General features: G+C 43.8%; 1 protein-coding gene across 1 annotated transcript in view; it reads left to right on the top strand.

Annotated features, from left to right (window-relative positions):
- The window catches only part of LOC109915863 (Indian hedgehog signaling molecule), a 73,938-nt gene that overhangs the window by 37,082 nt on the left and 17,077 nt on the right, over positions 1 to 19,779 (top strand). The gene's annotated exons all lie outside the window — the stretch shown is intronic.

Here is a 19,779-nt window from a genome sequence, read left to right as displayed (position 1 = left end):
ATGGTTAAAAAGACATTTGGCACACTTGCCTTCATTGCTCAGTCCTTTGAGTATAGGACTTGGGAAGTCATGTTGAGTTTGTACATGACATTAGTGATGTCTCTACTGGAATACTGTGTCCAGGTCTGGTCGCCCAGTTATCGGAAGAATATTATTAAGCTGGAGAGTGTTCAGAAGAGATTTATCAGGATGTTGCTGGGTATGGTAGGTTTGAGTTACAAAGAAAGGCTGGGTAGGCTGGGACTTCTTCCACTGGAGCGTAGGAGGTTGAGAGGTGACCTGATAGAGGTTTATAATACAATGAGAGGTGTAGATAGGGTTAATGGTAATTTTCTTTTCCCTAGGATGAGGGATTTCAAGACGAGGGGGCACATTTTTAAGGTGAGAGGAGCGAGGTTTAAAAAAGACATGAGGGGCAATTTATTCACACAGAGGGTGATTTGCGTGTGGAATGAACTTCCTGAGGAAGTGGTGGATGTGGGTACAATTACAGCATTTAAAAAAACATTTGGATAATTACCTGAATAGGAAAGTTTTGGAGGGATATGGGCCAGGAGAAGGCAGGTGGGATTAGTTTAGTTTGGGATTTTGTTTAGCAAGGACTGATTGGACTGAAGGGTCTGTTTCTGTGCTGTATGTCTCTATGTACTGCTCCATGAAGGACGTGGACCGCAGTGGTTCAAGAGGTAGCCCCTTCTCAAGGGGCAATTAGGGATGGGCAATAAATGTTGACTAGCCAGAGGCTTCACATCCCATGAACAAATGATAGAAACCATCTATATGTCAAGAACTTGCATTTAAGTAACACACTTAACACAATAAGATGTCTCAAGGATTAATGATCAATTTGACACTAAGTCATGAAATAAGGTATTAAGGCAGATGATGAGAAACCTGGTCTGAAGAAGGGTCCTGACTGAAACATCAACTTTCCTGCTCCTCTGATGTTGCCTGGCCTGATGTGTTCCTCCAGTTCCATACTGTGTTATCTATGGTCAAAGAGGTAGTGTTTTTTTTTGAGAAGCGGTTTACAGGAGGAGAATTAGAGAGGTAGTGAAACTGAGTGTTTTTGGGAGATAATACCAGAGCTTCGACCAATGAAGGCATAACTGCTAATAACAGGAAGAAGGAAATCGGGGATTCACAAGAAATGTAATTTACATGGAATACAGAGAGAACTAGCCATTAGGATACAAAATTTGCTTAAAGGTAGGAGACAGAGGGTGGTGCTGGAGGTTTACGTTTCGGACTGGAGACCCATGACCAGGGTGTGCCGCAAGGATTAGTGCTGGGTCCACTGCATTTTGTCATTTATATAAATGATTTGGATGTGAATATGGGAGGTATGGTTAGTAAGTTTGCAGATGACACCAAAATTGGAGGTGTAGTCGAGAGTGAAGAAGGTTACCTCAGAGTACAACGGGACCTTGATCAGATGGGGCAATGGGCTGAGGAGTGGCAGATGGAATTTAATTTAGATAAATGTGAGGTGCTGCATTTCAGAAAGGCAAATCAGGTCAAGACTTATACACTTAATGGTAAGGTCCTGGGGAGTGTTGCTGAACAAAGAGACCTTGGAGTGCAGGTTCGTAGTTCCTTGAAAGTGGAATCACAGGTGGTTAGGATAGTGAACAAGGTATCTGGTATGCTTGTCTTTATTGATCAGTGCATTGAATATAGGAGTTGGGATTGGGACTAGATTAATTGAGAATATCTGGTTGGCATGAACAAATTGGACGGAAGGGTCTGTTTCCATGCTTTCATCTGTGTGACTCTATGACTCTAAGAACTTCCAGTTAAAGGAGTACAGAGATCTCAGAGGACTGCAGAGATAGAGAGGGCCAAGAGACATTGATGGCATTTGAAGGCAAGGTGAGAATTTTAAGATACGTAAACTATAGCTGCTTTTACCTTTCGTGAGTAAGACCAGAATGAGAAGCGACCAATATTAAATGGCCCCCAATGAATCCAACAGAGAATCAGATGAAACTTGACCCCAGAGAGTGGTGAGACTGTAGAACTTGCTCTCACAGACAGTAGTTGAGGTGAACAGTACAAATGTGTTTAGGAGGAAGATGGATAAACTTGAGAGTGCGGGATGGGAATTGAAGCTGAGTGAGGAAGGATGGGAAAAGACTCAAACTCAGCATGAACACTGACATTGACTGGTTTGCCTGATGAGTAGTTTGTGAAATAACTCCATGGAGGCTGTTATCCCATCACCAAGCAACCCTTTATTTACATGTGAACAGCACTTGACACTGGTCCAGCTCCCTCAGAGCCAGCTCTCAGAGTGAACAGAACCTGTGACCCTCCTGTTTATATCTGTCAGCCAGGGCTCCCTGATTGGACCAGATTAACAGCCCCAATTAGGGCACTCCTATTCCATGAGATGCATTTGGCTGACATTATTCCAAACACCACAGTTTGTGCGGTAAATTCCGAACAATTCTATAATATTAACTGAAAATGTTTGAGAATACGGCAGGTGCCAATGAAACCATAAGAGGCTTTGTGCTCTGCTCTCAGCTGGGATTTGATGTAGCTAGACAAACTGAACACACGATCTGACCCCTTGTCATTTGCTCCAGACTATGATAGTTGCATTTAAAAGGAAGCGCAACAAGTGCATCTGAAAAGTAGATGCAAATATATGAGTTAGGAGCAGGATTAGGCCATTCAGCCCCTTGAGCCTGCTGCACCATTCATGCCTGATGTGATTGTTCCATATTCCTGCCAAGTCCAATAACCTTTCATCGCCTGCGTTTTCAAGAATCTATAAATTTTAATCATAAAATTATGCAAACACTCTGTTTCTACCTTCTTTTGAGGAAGAGCTCCAAAGACCCACATCCCTCAGTGAGGTGCCATTTCTCCTCATTTCTGTCTTAAATAAGTGACCCCCCCTTATGTTTAAACAGTGGTCCCTAGTTCTAGATTCTCTCACAAGTGGAAACATCCTCTCCACACCCACTCTGTCAAGACACCTTAGCATCTTACACCTTTCGATCAAGACCCTTCTTGCTCTTCTGAATTCCGGCAGATATTAGTCTCGCTTATCCAAGCCTTCATCATATGCCAACTTGCCCATTCTGGTCTGGTAAATCCTCTCTGTACTGCTTTCAATGTACTTACAACCACATGGAGTGAATTGAATTGGCTGAAGACTGGTGTCTGTGATGCTGGGGACCTCTGGAGGAGGCCAAGATGGATCACCCACCCGGCATTTCTGGCTAAAGGTTGTTGCAAATGTTTCAGCCTTACCTTTTGCACTGATGTGCTGGGCTCTTCCATCATCGTGGTTGTGGAACCTTTGTCCTTCAGTGAGTTATTTAGTTGTCCACCACCATTCATGACTTAACGAATTTAATGTGCTAGTCATGCATTTTTTCCATGAAAATCACAGGGTAGATAAATGCAAATGAAAGTTTTCACAAAACGAATGACAGAATGGTGAAAATTATCCAACAACCTGCGACAATTCTCATTACACAGGACATGTCTTCTGACCTAGAAATTGTTGATCGATTTGTAGCTATTCTAATACTTTTATTTTGGCAAAAATCTAGTGCTTAGTGATCCATCTATATCAGAGTTAAAATGTGTAGAAAGCTTCAGGTTGTTGAAATCAATCATCATTTATAAAAATACTTCTCACTTGGAGTCTGCCAGGAAAATCAGTGCGTGCTGGATTGTTGGAGATATTGTCTCTCAGATGAGACTTTAAGCCATGGGACCACAAGAAGTAGGCCATTCAGCCCTTTGAGTCTACCCTGCCTTTCAATGAGATTATGACTGATCTAATAATCCTCAACTCCAATTTCCTACCTTTTCCCCATAAACCTTGATTCTTTTGCTAGATAAAAATTCTCTCTTAGCCTTGATTATACTTAATGACACAGCCTCTACAACCTTTTATGGTACAGAATTCCACATATTCACTATTATCTGAGAGAAGAAATTCTTCCTCATCTCCATTTTAAATATACAATTCATTATTCTGAGACTATGCCCTCTGAAATAAGACTCTCCCACAAGGGAAACAATGTCTCCACATCCACCCTGTCAAGTCCCCTAAGAATCCTATATATTTCAGTAAGGTTACCTCTCATTCTTTTGAATCCCAGGACCTGTCTCCTTCTCTTGGATGGGTCCAAAAGCCCTCAGAGCCATTGACCAAGAGCAAGGTGTCTCCTGTGGTGTTGTGCATCAATATTTATCTCTCGGTCAACATTTCCAAAACCTGGCCATTGATGGATTGCTGCTTGTAGGATCGCACTTTGTGCAAGTTGGCCACTGTGCTTCCTATGTTGCAGTGAACTAGGTTTGTAAGACCCGCATTGGCTACAATTGGGCTGTTCTGAGGTTATGTACCGTGTTACTTAATGTAACATCTTCCGTGATATTCCTTCTTGTCCAATCCATAAAGAGAATGACAACTTTGTTAAAACAGACCAGAGGGATGTCAGGTGAACATTCCAGGGTATTCTTCCACACTAGAACTACCAGATAGCAGCATCTCTCATTCTCTGCAACTAACTTTGTTCCAGAAATGCAACATGAAGTCATCCAGCTGAAAACATCTTGTACTTTTCAAATCAAATATTTATAACAATATGCATATTTTATAAGGACAGTAAATTACAGCACAAGTCCTGCTGTGACTGTTGCAAGCTGTAATGGTTTTTTCATTCTTTAAACCCTGGCCAGCTTCCGTTGGTTTCTATAAGGTTGTGACTGTGTTTAAATTCTCAGCAGTGGTAAGAAAGAGGACTGCAGATACCAGATGGTGAGGAGCTATCAACAAACGCTAACTGATTCTTAGCTAGTTAGCCAGGCTCTTCCCTCAAGCCAAGATTCAATAATGGGCTGAACATGTCTTTAAAATCTGCCCCTTTAATGCCCCAAAAGGGAGTTCCTTCCAGTGTCCCAACCATCATGCTTTTTTCTAAGCAACATCATTGAAAACTATGGGGATGGCAATGGCCGAGATGTGTTATTGCGAGACTAGTAATCCAGGGACCTAGGTAATGCTGAGATGTACAGTAAAAAGTGTACAATGTCGCTAAGCATGGGACCATCTTAAGTACAAAGATACTTAGGTGCAAAACTTAGGTACAAAGTAATAACATAGAGAGACAAAGTTAAAAGTAAAGCATGACCGTTGTTCTTAGTGTAAGTAAAGAAAATAAAGAAATAAAGTTCAAAGTTGCCCTTTGGGCAAGGAAATTGCCATCCTTCCCCATGTGACTCCAGACCTACAATAATGTGTGTAACTCTTAGTCACACTCTGGCCAAGCCGGTGTCACCCACTTGAATGAATAAAAAAGACAATTATCTGGTTTAACAAGGTGTAGAGCTGGATGAACACAGCAGGCCAAGCAGCATCATAGGAGCAGAAAGGCTGACGTTTCGGGCCGAGACCCTTCTTCAGAAATGGGGGAGGGGAAGGGGGTTCTGAAATAAATAGGGACAGAGGGGGAGGCGGATAGAAGATGGATAGAGGAGAGGATAGGTGGAGAGGAGACAGACAGGTCAAAGAGGCGGGGACGGAGCCAGTAAAGATGAGTGTAGGTGGGGTGGTAGGGAGGAGATAGGTCAGTCCAGGGAGGACGGACAGGTCAAGGGGGTGGGATGAGGTTAGTAGGTAGGAGATGGGAGTGGGGCTTGAGGTGCGAGGAGGGGCTAGGTGGGAGGAAGGACAGGTTAGGGAGACGGGGACAAGGTTTTGGGATGTGGTCGGGGGAGGGGAGATTTTGAAGCTTGTGAAGTCCACATTGATACCATTGGGCTGCAGTGTTCCCAAGCGGAATATGAGGTGCTGTTCCTGCAACCTTCGGGTGGCATCATTGTGGCACTGCAGGAGGCCCAGGATGGACATGTCGTCTGAGGAATGGGAGGGGGAGTTGAAATGGTTCGCCGACTGGGAGGTGCAGTTGTTTAGTGCGAACCGAGCGTAGGTGTTCCGCAAAGCGGTCCCCAAGCCTCCGCTTTGTTTCCCCGATGTAGAGGAGGCCACAAGGGAACAGCGGATACAGTATACCACATTAGCAGATGTGCAGGTGAACATCTGCTTGATGTGGAAAGTCTTCTTGGGGCCTGGGATATGAGTGAGGTGTAGGGGCAGGTGTAGCACTTTCTGCAGTTGCAGGGAAAAGTGCCAGGTGTGGTGGGGCTGGAGGGGAGTGTGGAGCGGACAAGGGAGTCCCGGAGAGAGTGGTCCCTCTGGAAAGCAGATAAGAGTGGGGAGGGAAAAATGTCTTTGGTGGTGGGGTCGGATTGCAGATGGCGGAAGTGTCGGAGGATATTGCGTTGGATCCGGAGGTTGGTGGTGTGGTACGTATATCTGGTTGACAACGTTGCATTGCCGTGTCTGAGGGAGCTTGTTGTGTGCAAATTAGGTGCATGACTTCCTGCATTTCAACAATATCTGACTGCAACATTATTTGAAGTTGTGAAAGGCTGCATACAAATACAAGTCTAGGGAACTCACAGTAACACCCTTACCTCTGGGTCAGAAAGTCTGTGTTCAAGGCCCACCTGTACCAGGCTCACGTGTTGATTACAAATATCTATAAATGGAAGTCATTCTTGTTGTTAGTCAATTATACAATGGTTTCAAGATATGGGTGTTTCTTTCAGCTATGATTAGAATGACCTGGTAAACTCAGAAAAGGACGTTGTTTTAAAATCCAGATCTGATGAATGATGTTAATCTCATATGGATTCTTAGATTAATACAGTACAACAGGAGGCCATTCATTCCATTGCTCACTTTTCTGATTGCTGGGATGGGGGGGGGTGGATTATCTATGAAGAAAAGTTAGACAGATTGAGCCTGTCCCTATTGGGGTTTAGAAAAATGAGAGATGACGTTATTGAAATGTATGAAACCCTGAGGAGGAGGGTGATGCCTTAATGGTATTATTGCTAGACTATTAATCCAGAGACCCTGGTAATGTTCTGGGGACCTGGGTTTGAATCCTGCCAAGGTATGTGTTGGAATTTGAATTCAATAAATATCTGGAATTAAGAGTCTAACAATGACCATGAATCCATTGCCAATTGTCAGGAAAAACCCATCTGGTTCACTAATGTCCTTTAGGTAAAGAAACAATACTGATCAGAAATGAAGTGAGGAAAATCTTTTTCACTCAGCAAGCAGGTAGGGTATGGAATGTATAGCCTGGAAATGTTGAGGAGGCAGGTTCAATTAAGACATTCAAGAGGCCATTGGGTGGTTGTTTGGATAAAGATAATGTTCAAAGGTATGAAGGAAAATCTGGAGATTGGCACTATGCAATGACGCCCATTTAATGAGCTAACACAAGTACAATGGGCCAAATGGCCTCCTTCTACACCATAATGAATCTGTGATTGTGTGTCATGGGTTGATTGAAATGTTAAATCAAGCCCTCATCCGAGCTCCTATTTTAATGATGTTGACTGAGGAATGAATAGACTTGTGCAATTAATGGTAGGGCCCTGGGTAGAGACCTAATGTTTCAGGCACACAGTTCTTTGAAATTTGCATCACAGGTAAACAGAGGGGTTAAGAAGATGTTTAGCACGCTATCCTTTATTGCTCAGACCTTTGAGTATAGGAGTTGGGATGTCATGTTGAAGATGTACAGGACAGTGGTGAGACGTCTTCTGGAGTACTGTGTCCTGTTCTGGTCGCCCTGCAATAGGAAGGATATTATTAAACTGGAGAGAGTTCAGAAAAGATTTACCAGGATGTTGCTGGGAATGGAGGGTTTGAGATATGAAAATAGACTGGAAAGGCTGGGACTGTTTTTCACTGGAGTGTAATTGTGGGGTAATCTTATGGAGCTTTATAAAATCATGAGGGCTTAGACAAAGTGAATGGCAAGGTCCTTTTCCCTAGGATTGGGGAGTTCAAAGCTTGGGGCATATTTTTAAGGTGAGAAGAGAAAGATTTAAAAGTACATGAGGTGCAACATTTTTACACAGTGTATGTGGAACTGCCAGAGAAAGTGATGGATGCAGGTACGCTTACAACGTTTAAAAGACATTTGGATAAGTTAATGAATAGGAAAGGTTTGAAAGGATATGGCAGGCAGGTGGGACCAGTTTAGTTTGGGAATTTGGTCAGCATGGACTGTTTGGGCTGAAGGATCTGTTTCCACACTACATGACTACATACACTAGGATAATCTCTCTTGCTGACTGTCTAAATAGTGCCGTGGGATCGTTTACTTCCACCTGGGAGAAAGCATGTCTGAGAATGAAGCATTCCCTCTGTGCTGCACCAGAGGTTTTGCCTTTATTTCTGTGCTGTAGCCTCTAGAGGTGAGATTGCTATCTACTAGACAGCACCTGATACAAGTAGTATGATCGTTTACTCATGAAAATTCATTAAATGATCCTGTGGATTGCTGTATTGAGAGCTATAGATTGCATTTGACTTGCTATTAATAGACATCAGGCAGCACAGTATATTCAAATCCTTCATCAAGTTAATCTTGCAAAAATGCCAGGGACCATGAATCACTGAAGACAGACGCCAAAACTTTGAGAGTGTGGAGACTGCGGTTGTGTTTATATTTTGTAGTGCAAAACCTCTGTGAGTTTCATTTGTTCAGGTTATCATCAGAATGGAGAAGATTGTGACCAGAAAGATGAGAGGTTATAGATCGAGATTTGTGTTTCCAAACTTTTATTGATTGGAAAAATAATAGGAGAACAGGAGAGGTAGGTTTGGAGATATTGGCTATGGAAGAACTTGATTGGAAGAACCTAGACCTCAGCACAACGTGAAGAGGAAATGAGCTGCTAGTGGATCAGTTCTCTGCCACTCAGCTAGGAAATTCTGGATTCAAGTCATTCTTTAGGATTTTGCACATAAATCTGAGTTGAAACTTGGGCGCAGTACAGAAGGCATGCTGTACTGTCATGAGGGGTATAGATTGAGTTAGCTTTTAAACCAAAGCATTATCTCCTTGTTCATGTGCATTCAATAAAAGAATAAGGTGCTCCTCCACTGTTACATTCTCCTCATAAATTAAAAATCTTAGGTTAGACACAAGTAAAGCAACAACCATAATAATATTGAAGAAAGAGAGAGAAACAGGGACAATCGTGTTAGAAAGAGAAGTTGGAGTTTAGAGAGGTAGGTCTGCTAAATAATGAGGCTAGGGGACACCAGGGAGCAGTGAGATATGTGTTAAGCTCTGTACTGAGTTACACCCCATCTCTCTCTCTCTTTCTCAGGAACTTGTTACAATCTTCAGATCAGTGACTGTGCCCTCAGCTGCCTAGACCCTACCTTCTAGCATTCTCTTCCTTCCCTGTATCTCCGCCTGCCTCTTCTCCTTTAAGAACATCCTTAAAACTCACCAAATAAATGGTCACCCATAACACCGTAAGATGTAGGAAGAGATGCAGGCCATTCAGCCCATCAGGTTTTCTGTGCCATTCAATAAGTTCCTGGCCAATCTGATAATTTTCAACTCCTGCCTTTCCCAAGAATCCCTTTCTGATTTAAAATCTGTCTTCCCCTGCCTTGAATATATTTAATGACCCAACCTTTGCAGTAAAGGGGTACACAGATTTTTGTGATTTTCTTTTTCTTTATTCATTCATGCGATGAGAGCGTCGCTGGTGGGGCAGCATTTATTGCCAATCCCTAATTACCCAGAGGGCAGTTAAGAGTCAACCACATTGCTGTGGGTTCTGCAGTCACATGTAGGCCAGACGAGGAAGAATGTCCTTCCCTAAAGGACATTAGTGAACCAGATGGGTTTTTCCGACAATTGGCAATGGACCCGGTCATCATTTGATTCTTAATTCCAGATATTGATTGAATTCAAATTCCACCATCTGCCGTGGCGGGATCCGAACCTGGGTCCCCAGGACATTATCTGGGCCTCTGGATTAACAATCCAGCAATAATACCACTAGGCCACTCCTCCTCAGAAATTCATGGATAGGCACCTCCAAATCCCACTGTTTTATAGCTTTCTGCAGTCTTTCTGCATTTAAATAATACCCAGCTCCTCTACTCTTCCTGCCAAAGTGCAGTTCAAAACGCAGCCCAGTGTCAAATTGTGTTTGGCAGTGCGCCTATGAAGTGCCTTGGGATGTTTTATCATGCAAAAGGCTCTATATAAATGCATGCTGTTGTTGATACAGCGATGGTATTGAGGAAAGGTCAAATTTTTGTTGTCCTGATGACAGTAGTTCGATTTGAGAATGACATCTCTTCAGAGTCAGGGTGAATGCTGTATGGACCTGGTAAAAGTCTGTGACATCACTTTGTTTAACATGGGGTCCTTATGGCATTGTCAAGGACCCGAGGAGATCGGACAGAAATTTTCAAAATCATGAGGGGGCAGGACAGAACAAATTTCTCACCCAACAAATGAGGAGTGGGCAGGTGATGACCTGATGGCATTAACATTAACTTGTTAATCCAGTGATCCATGTAAACTTTTGCGATCCTGGGTTCAAATCCCACCAAATTGAGTCCAATAAAAACAAATCTGGAATTTAGAATCAAATTAAACCATTGCTGTTAAAAACCCATCTGGTTCACTCATGTCCATCAGGGAAGGAAACCGCTGTCCTTACCTAAGCTGGTCTACTTTGGACCTACTGCTCTGTGTGGAAATTAGGGATGGGTGATAAGTGGTGGTCTAGTAATACTCACATCCCATTGAACGAATTAATAAAAAAAAAGCAGTTAGGTTCTGGAATATGCTACTTGTAGAGATTGGAACTAGGTGAATAAAAACAATGCCCAAATTAGGAGGAAAAGGCAGGAGATTGGCACTAAGTTAAAATACTCAGAGAGTTGGTGCAGCTCAGTGGTTAGCACTGCTGTTTCACAATGCCAGGGACCCAGGTTCGATTCCACCCTCAGATGACTGTCTGTGTGGAGTTTGCATGTTCTCCCCATGTCTGCGTGGATTTCCTCCCACAGACCAAAGGTGAGCAGATTCGGTGGATTGGCCAATTGGTAAATTGCCCCATAGTGTCCAGAGATGTACAGGCCAGGTGGGTTAGCCATGGGAAAGGTGGGGTTGCCGGGATAGAGTAGATTCTGGATTTGGATGGGATGCTCTGTGGAGAGTGGTGCTGACTTGATGGGCTGAATGGCCTCTTTCCACACGGTAGGAATTCTATGATTATAAGCCAAATGGCCTGCTCTGCAATTGAGGAACTTAGAGGGCACTTCCCCTCGAGCTCTCTGCAATGGGAAACCCTACCAGGCGTGAGGATCCGTCAATGCCCTAGTTCCAGCGAATGGTAGGGTACACAAGCTTCTCTATCATGTCGTAGTGTTGACCCACAGAGAAGCCAGACATTAACACATAGGTGGAGGGGTTTGATATGATTCACATCCCTTTCCAATACCCCTCACTCAGTATCTATGGTAGACAGTTGAAATCTGACTGACTTCCTTTGACACTGTCAATCCACATTCCGTTCCCAAGTGAGTCGATCAGAGAAAGCCTGTTAGTGCAGAAGCTTGGCTGGTGGAGTATTGAACACAGATCTGTAATACTTAGGCGTTGCCTGATTGAGGTGTGATCTCATTTTAAACCGCAAGGTGACGGTAATAAAACTGAAGTGTGATAGTTCACATTTTAGGTGGTAAACACAAGGCTATTGAGTTCAATAAGGTGTCAATGACTCTGGCTATATCGTTCAAAGTTTAATGGAAGCAAAATATACTGTGGAACTTATTTTTACAATGGTTATTACATCTGTGTTGTGTGCAATTAAGGTGATAATAGATTCAGGTGTTCAAGTGAGCTTGCCAAGTTGAGAAACGTTTACATAGCAAAAGGATAAAGCCGATATTCGGTTGACAGCAGACACAAAGTCCATTGTCACTTGTTTGTTTCCTTATCCAATTCTGTATCACACTGACAAAGATAAGCACAATCGGAAAATCAGAAGCACTGCTCCTTCTATAAAATCACAGGCTGCATTCCATTGTACACATTCATACATTTTAGAATCATGTATCATCTCTGAAATGGAAGAAAGCTTGCTAGATTTATACCTTCCATCGTATTGCCCCTATCACCCTCCCTACAGTACTAACATGGTTGTTCAGGAGAATACAAACAGAAATGCTGGATACACTCATCAGATCTGACAGTGTTGGTGGAGAGAGATGGAATTATTAAAGTTTCAGCTCAGTAACATTTGTTCAGAATTGGAAGTGGGGAGAGATATCAAAGATCAGGAATGTGATGAGAAACTCTTCACTTGCCTGGACAAGTGCAACTCCGGTAACACTTGAGAAACCACAATTTCTAAATAATCTTTAACATAATAAAATATCTCAAGGTGCTTCACTGAAGAAACATGTCCCATTTTACTAAAGATACTTTCAGATTCAGCTGATGATCAAACATAAGAAGTAATTCTGATATTGAGCGACAGAGGAGATATTGGGTCAGATGAGCACCAGGTTAGAAAATGAGATAACTAGAGCTGGATGAACCCAGCAGGCCAAGCAGCATCAGAGGAGCAGGAAAGCTGACGTTTCGGGCCTAGACCCTTCTTCAGAAATGGGGGAGGGGAAGGGGGTTCTGAAATAAATAGGAAGAGAGGGGGAGGCGGATAGAAGATGGATAGAGGAGAGGATAGGTGGAGAGGAGACAGACAGGTGAAAGAGGCGGGGATGGAGCCAGTAAAGGTGAGTGTAGGTGGGGAGGTAGGGAGGAGATAGGTCAGTCCAGGGAGGACGGACAGGTCAAGGGGGCGGGATGAGGTTAGTAGGTAAGAGATGGGGGTGGGGCTTAAGGTGGGAGGAGGGGATAGGTGGGAGGAAGGACAGGTTAGGGAGGCGGGGACAAGCTGGGCTGGTTTTGGGATGCAGTAGGGGGAGGGGAGATTTGAAAATGAGATTGGTTTCCTAGGACATTATAAAGGAAAAGACAGAGGCTGTGGGACGATCTGATAGAGGTCTACAAAATTACGAGAGGCATGGATAGGATGGATATTCAGAGGCTTTTCCCGGGGTGAAAAAGATCAAATACAAAAGGGCACAAGTTCAAGGTGAGAGGGGGAATGTTTATGGGACAGGCGTGGGGAAAATTTTCACACAGAGGGTGAGGGGTGCCTGGAACACGCTGCCAGTGGAGGTGGTGGGAGCAGGCACATTAGCAACGTTTAAGGCACATCTTGAGAGACCAATGAACAGGAATTGAACAGAGACGTAGAAACTGAGCATGGGCAATAAGTAGTGGGTCTAAATAAAGATTAGGAATTGGCGCAGGGTTGGTGGGATGAAGAGCCTGCTCCTGCGCTGTATTAAATTATAATTGTATAGGAAGAAAGGTAGAGAGATGGAGAGATTTAAGGAGGAATTCCAGATTTTAAGGGTCAGGCTGATGATGCAGCCATAAATGTTGAAACAAATAAACTCGTGAGTATTTGTGGCCAGAGTTAGACAAGTACAGAGATCTCATAACATTGTAGATCTCAAGGGGATGACAGAGATTGGTAGAGATGGCCCAGAAGCATTTGGAATGAAGGATAAGATATTTTTTTAAAAAGTAGAACATAAAACAAAAGTATTGCAGATGTTGGAGATCTGAAATTAAAGCAGAAGGTGCTGGAGAAACTCAGCAGGTCAATAAGATCATAAAATTATAATGTGTAGGAACAGGTATAGGCCATTCAGCCCATCATGTCTGCTCTACCTTTCAATCAGTTTGTAGCTGATATGATGATCCTCAGGTCTACTTTCCTGCCAAATCCTTATAACCCTTGATTTCCATTCTGATTAAAAATCTCAGTCTTGAATATACTTAATAACCTCGACAGCCTTCTGCTGTAAAGAGTTCTACAGGTTCACTATCCTCTGAGAGAAAAATATCCTCCTCATCTCTGTTCTAATTGGGTGATCCTTTATTCTGAGATGATGTCCCCGGGTCCTGGACTCTCCCACAAGCAGAAACAACCTCTCTACATCTACCCTGTCAAGCCCTGTTAGAATCTTAAATGTTTTAGTATGGTCACCTCCAATGAATACAGGCTCAAACTATCACCCGTAGTCATGAAAAAAGTCTCTCCATACAAGGAATCAACCCGGTGAACATTCTCTGAGCTGCCTTCAAAGCTGATCTATCTTTCCTTAGACATGGGACTCAAAACTGTTCACAGTATTTCAGCTGAGGTCTGACTAATGTCTTCTATAGTTTTAGCAAGACCTCACTATTTATATATGCCATTCCCTTTGGAACCTGGTCTGGTAGCATCTGTGCGAAATAAAGTTAAGTTTTCAAGTCTGATATTGGATCTTTGGAATTGAGCGACTGAGTCTGCAGTATGTTCTGGTCACCGCATTGTAGGAAAGACAAAATTGCTCTGCAGAGAGTCCAGGGGAGATTTGCAAGACTGTTTCATGAGAGCACTTGAAGACCGTCTTTTCACTCAGAGAGTGTTGGTGCCTGGTTTGGCAATGGAGCCAGAAACCCTCAAGTTGTTCAAAAAGATCCCTGAATCCAAAGCATGGTTATGTGCAAAGCTGGAATGTGGGATTAGAATGGGAGGCTGGATTTTCTTATCTAGGCTGGCGCAGATACGATGGACTGAATGGTCTCTTTCTGCACTGTGACTTTTCTGTGGTCCCATTCCTCAGGAACTCTGGTTGAGTGAGTGGCAAATGCATGGCAGGTGAATGTGGATAGATGTGAGGTTGTCCACTTTGGTAGCAGATACAGGAAGGGAGATTATTATCTGGATGGCCGTAAATTGGGAGAGGGGACTGTGCAGCAGGACCTGGGTGTCCTTGTGCACCAGTCACTGACAGTAAACATGCAGCAGGTGGTGAAGAAGGCAAATGATATGCTGGCCTTCACACCGAGAGGATTCGAGCACAGGAGCAGGGAAGTCTTGCTGCAATTGTACATGGCCTTGGTGAGACCAAACCTAGAATATTTGAAGAAGGGTCTAGGCCCAAAACGCCAGCTTTCCTGCTCCTCTGATGCTACTTGGCCTGCTGTGTTCATCCAGCTCTACACCTTGTTATCGCTAGAATATCTGTGTGTAGTTTTGGTCTCCCTCCTCTGAGCAAGGCTGTGGAGGGAGGGCAACAGAGGTTTACCAGACTGGTTCCTGGGATGGCAGGACTGGCATACGAGGAAAGCTTGGATCAGTTAGGATTTTATTCATTGGAGTTTAGGTAAATGAGATGGAATCTCATAGGAACCTATAAAATTCTGACAGGACTTGCCAGTGTAAACACAGGATGGGTGCTCCTGTTGGTTGGAGGCAATTCTGCTCCAATAAGGGCTAGAATGCTTTTAGAATGGCTAATTCTGCTCCCATATCTTATGGTTTTATGGCCCAATGGAGAAAGTGGGCAGAGGGAGAATAGGGTTGAGGAACTTATCAGCCATGATTGAATGGCGGAGCAGACACGATGGGACGAATGGCCTAATTTCTGCTCCTATGTCTTATGGTTTTATGAGGGTACTGTTTGGATGATAATTTGTGATCATACTGAATGGTGGAACAGGCTCAAAGGGCTGAATGGCCTACTCCTGCTCCTACTTTCTTTCTATGTTTAGTTTGTCCGTCCTATCGTCCTTTCATTCAGGATTTCTTTGAAAGTGTAAAATGACTTTGGCATTGCATCAGTTCCCTTTGATCTAATTTGATGCAATAATTTACCAAGCCCACAGCACACAGCAGACCATTCAGCCCCAATAGTCAATGCTGGTGTTCCACCTGAACTTACTGCCATCTACTCCAACTCACCCTTTAATCAATTCCTCCCACTTTTACGTGCTTCCCTGCTATGCTATTTGTCTCAACAATTCCCTGCAGTTGTGAGCTCTGTCCTAGCCCTCTCTGGGTAAAGGTATTCCTTTTGAATTCCCGATTGGATTTATTTGTGACATGGGACGGACTCAGTGGTAGTCACTAATCTCCCTGAGACATTTCCGCTATCCCTTACCCTGTGTACAGCATCAACAGATTAAACAATTGGTGGCAAGGTGGCTCAGTGGTTAGCACTGCTGCCTCATGGCGTCAAGGACCTGGGTTTGATTCCACCCTCGGCCGACTGTCTGTGTGGAGTTTGTACATTCTCCCTGTGTCTGCGTGGGTTTCCTCCCACAGTCCAAAGATGTGCAGGTTAGGTGGATTGCCCAGGCTGATAGTGTCCTATAGTGTCTGGGGATGTGCAGGGTATCTGGGTTAGCCATGGGAAATGTGGGTCACAGGGTGGGTCTGGGTGTGATGCTCTTTGGAGAGTCAATTTTGACTTGATGGGCAGAATGGCCTGCTACCACACTGTAGGGATTCTACGAAATAAACACAGCGCCCAAATCTTAGTCAACAGCCCACCCTTTGAGTAAATTATTTCAGAATGCGCAGAATAGGTGCATTCCAACTAGAAAGAAAAATCCCAAATGGAGGACCCACCATCTGTGGCTAATGAAATAATAAAGAAAAGGTGTGAGACATCAGAAGAATGGATGAATACAATCTACAAACCAAGTTCCTGTTTTTTTGCGTCCCTTTGATCAGCTAATCTGTGAGAACTGGAATTATCAGTGAAATCTTACGTGGAAAATTAGATTGAGGGTATTCAGGTGGGATGGGCTGAGCTGGCTAAATGCAGTGCTCAGAACATAAGCACATATTTGCTCTTCAAAATGTAACTGCTCTGGTGACCTATTAGCAATGGTAAACTCAGAAGGTATGCAGTTTTATCTGGGAATTGGCACAGCTTGTTCATTACTGCACAATTAAACAACCCATTTGGCAGTAGGATCGGAAAGACAGGCTATGGGTGAGTAAGGGAACGCAAGACCCTTTTTCCTGCTAATTGGTGCTTTTGCTTAATTGCCACTTTCCAGGCACAATATGACCTTGTCAGGAAAATCGTGTCCATGGCTAGTGCATCAGGGGCATGTCTGCATTAGCTGCTCCTCTCCACCTCCCTGCGTCCCTCTCTTCCCCCCTCCCCATCACTTCCCTGCAACTGTGGTTCCACATGGTTCCTCATCTAACCACCATTCCTCAGGATCCAGGCCCCCCAGACGCCCTGGGAGATCTTTGTTCACCCCAAATGTGTTTACACATTGCACTGTCCAGTTAAGTACTGGGTGGAGTGTACCAGCCCACAACGTCTCCCCAGACAAAATCACAAAGGGCTACTCTGTGTACCGTGTCAGTGCTGCTACCATCAGAGGCGCTGTCTTTCAGATAAAACATTAAACTGTGACCCTGTAAAAGGTCGCATGGTACTACTTTGAAGACAAGCGTGACAGAGCTTCCGGCTGCCCTGGCTAATATTTATCCCCTGAGCAACCGACAGTGCCTGCTTGTGGGATCTTGCTTTGCGCACATTGGCTTTTCATGTTATGAGAGTTGCTGTACTTCTGAAATTCACTGAGATATCCCATCATCTGTGGATGATGGGTGACAAGGATGGGTGACACATCAGAAGAATGGATGAATACAATCTACAACCCAAGTTCCTGTTTTTTTGCGGCCCTTTGATCAGCTAATCTGTGAGAACTGGAATTATCAGTGCAATCTTACATGGAAAATTAGATTGAGAGTATTCAGGTGGGATGGGCCGAACTGGCTAAATGCAGTGCTCAGAACATAAGCACAGATTTGCTCTTCAAAATGTAACAAAGAGCAAAGACCAGTACAGCACAGGAACAGGCCCTTCGGCCCACCAACGCTGTGCTGACACATGATGCCATTCTAAACTAAAACTCTTTTGCCTGTGCGTGGTTCATAGCCCTCTATTCTCTGCCTATCAATATATCCGTCAACATATATATGGTTATCTGAGAACAGCACCCGTTGTTTATGTTATAGAGAATAGCAGTCCGAGTCTATATTATATAGAATAGTAGTTCCATGTGTATTTTATAGGATAGCAGCACCTGTGTACATTATAGAGAATTGCAGTTTATGTGTATCTTACAGAGAATTTTAATCCCTGTGTATAGTTTATAGATTAGCAGACCCTGAGACTGTTATTGGGAAAGCTGTTCCTGTGTATATTTCGAAGAATAGCGATGGAAAGGGATCGGTATGTAACGCAGGGCAAGAGTTATAGCTGGGGGAAAGGCAATTGTGAGGCGATGAGGCAAGATTTAGGATGCATAGGATGGAGAAGGAAACGGCACGGGCTGGGCACAATTGAAATGTGGAGCTTGTTCAAGGAACAGCTACTGCGTGTCCTTGAGAAGTATGTACCTGTCAGGCAGTGGTCGAGCGAGGGAACCATGGTTTACTAAAGAAGTTGAATCTCTTGTCAAGAGGAAGAAGGAGGCTTATGTAAAGATGAGGCGTGAAGGCTCAGTTAGGGCGCTTGAGAGTTACAAGTTAGCCAGGAAGGACCTAAAGAGAGAGCTAAGAAGAGCCAGGAGGGGACATGAGAAGTCTTTAGCAGGTAGGATCAAGGAAAACCCTAAAGCTTTCTATAGGTATGTCAGGAATAAAAGAATGACTAGAGTAAGATTGGGGCCGGTCAAGGACAGTAGTGGGAAGTTGTGCGTGGAGTCCGAAGAGATAGGAGAGGTGCTAAATGAATATTTTTCGTCAGTATTCACACAGGAAAAAGACAATGTAGTCGAGGAGAATACTGAGATACAGTCTATTAGACTAGACGGGATTGAGGTTCATAAGGAGGAGGTGTTAGCAATTCTGGAAGGTGTGAAAATAGATAAGTCCCCTGGGCCGGATGGGATTTATCCTAGGATTCTCTGGGAAGCTAGAGAGGAGATTGAGGAGCCTTTGGCTTTGATCTTTATGTCGTCATTGTCTTCAGGAATAGTGCCAGAAGACTGGAGACTAGCAAATGTTGTCCCCTTGTTCAAGAAGGGGAGTAGAGACAACCCTGGTAATTATAGACCAGTGAGCCTTACTTCGGTTGTGGGTAAAGTGTTGGAAAGGATTATAAGAGATAGGATTTATAATCATCTAGAAAGGAATAATTTGATTAGGGATAGTCAACACGGTTTTGTGAAGGGTAGGTCGTGCCTCACAAACCTTATTGAGTTCTTTGAGAAGATGACCAAACAGGTGGATGAGGGTAAAGCGGTTGATGTGGTGTATATGGATTTCAGTAAAGCGTTTGATAAGGTTCCCCATGGTAGGCTATTGCAGAAAATACGGAGGCATGGGATTGAGGGTGATTTAGCGGTTTGGATCAGAAATTGGCTAGCAGTAAGAAGACAGAGGGTGGTGGTTGATGGGAAATGTTCATCCTGGAGTTCAGTTACTAGTGGTGTACCTCAAGGATCTGTTTTGGGGCCACTGCTGTTTGTCATTTTTATAAATGACCTGGATGAGGGTGTAGAAGGATGGGTTAGTAAGGATGACACCAAAGTTGGTGGAGTTGTGGATAGTGCGGAAGGATGTTGCAGGTTACAGAGGGACATAGATAAGCTGCAGAGCTGGGCTGAGAGGTGGCAAATGGAGTTTAATGTGGAAAAGTGTGAGGTGATTCACTTTGGAAGGAGTAACAGGAATACAGAGTACTGGGCTAATGGTAAGATTCTTGGTAGTGTGGATGAGCAGAAAGATCTCGGTGTCGATGTGCATAGATCACTGAAAGTTGCCACCCAGGTTGATAGCGTTGTTAAGAAGGCATACAGTATGTTAGGTTTTATTGGTAGAGGGATTGAGTTTCGGAGCCACGAGGTCATGTTGCAGCTGTACAAAACTCTGGTGCGGCCCCACTTGGAGTATTGCGTACAGTTCTGGTCACCGTATTATAGAAAGGATGTGGAAGCATTGGAAAGGGTGCAGAGGAGATTT

The sequence above is a fragment of the Rhincodon typus genome, chromosome 7, assembly GCF_021869965.1.
Source record: "Rhincodon typus isolate 14 chromosome 7, sRhiTyp1.1, whole genome shotgun sequence".
In the NCBI taxonomy this organism is placed as follows: Eukaryota; Metazoa; Chordata; class Chondrichthyes; order Orectolobiformes; family Rhincodontidae; genus Rhincodon; species Rhincodon typus.
Note: the sequence above shows the minus strand (reverse complement) of the source record. Positions and strands in the feature narration are given on the sequence as shown.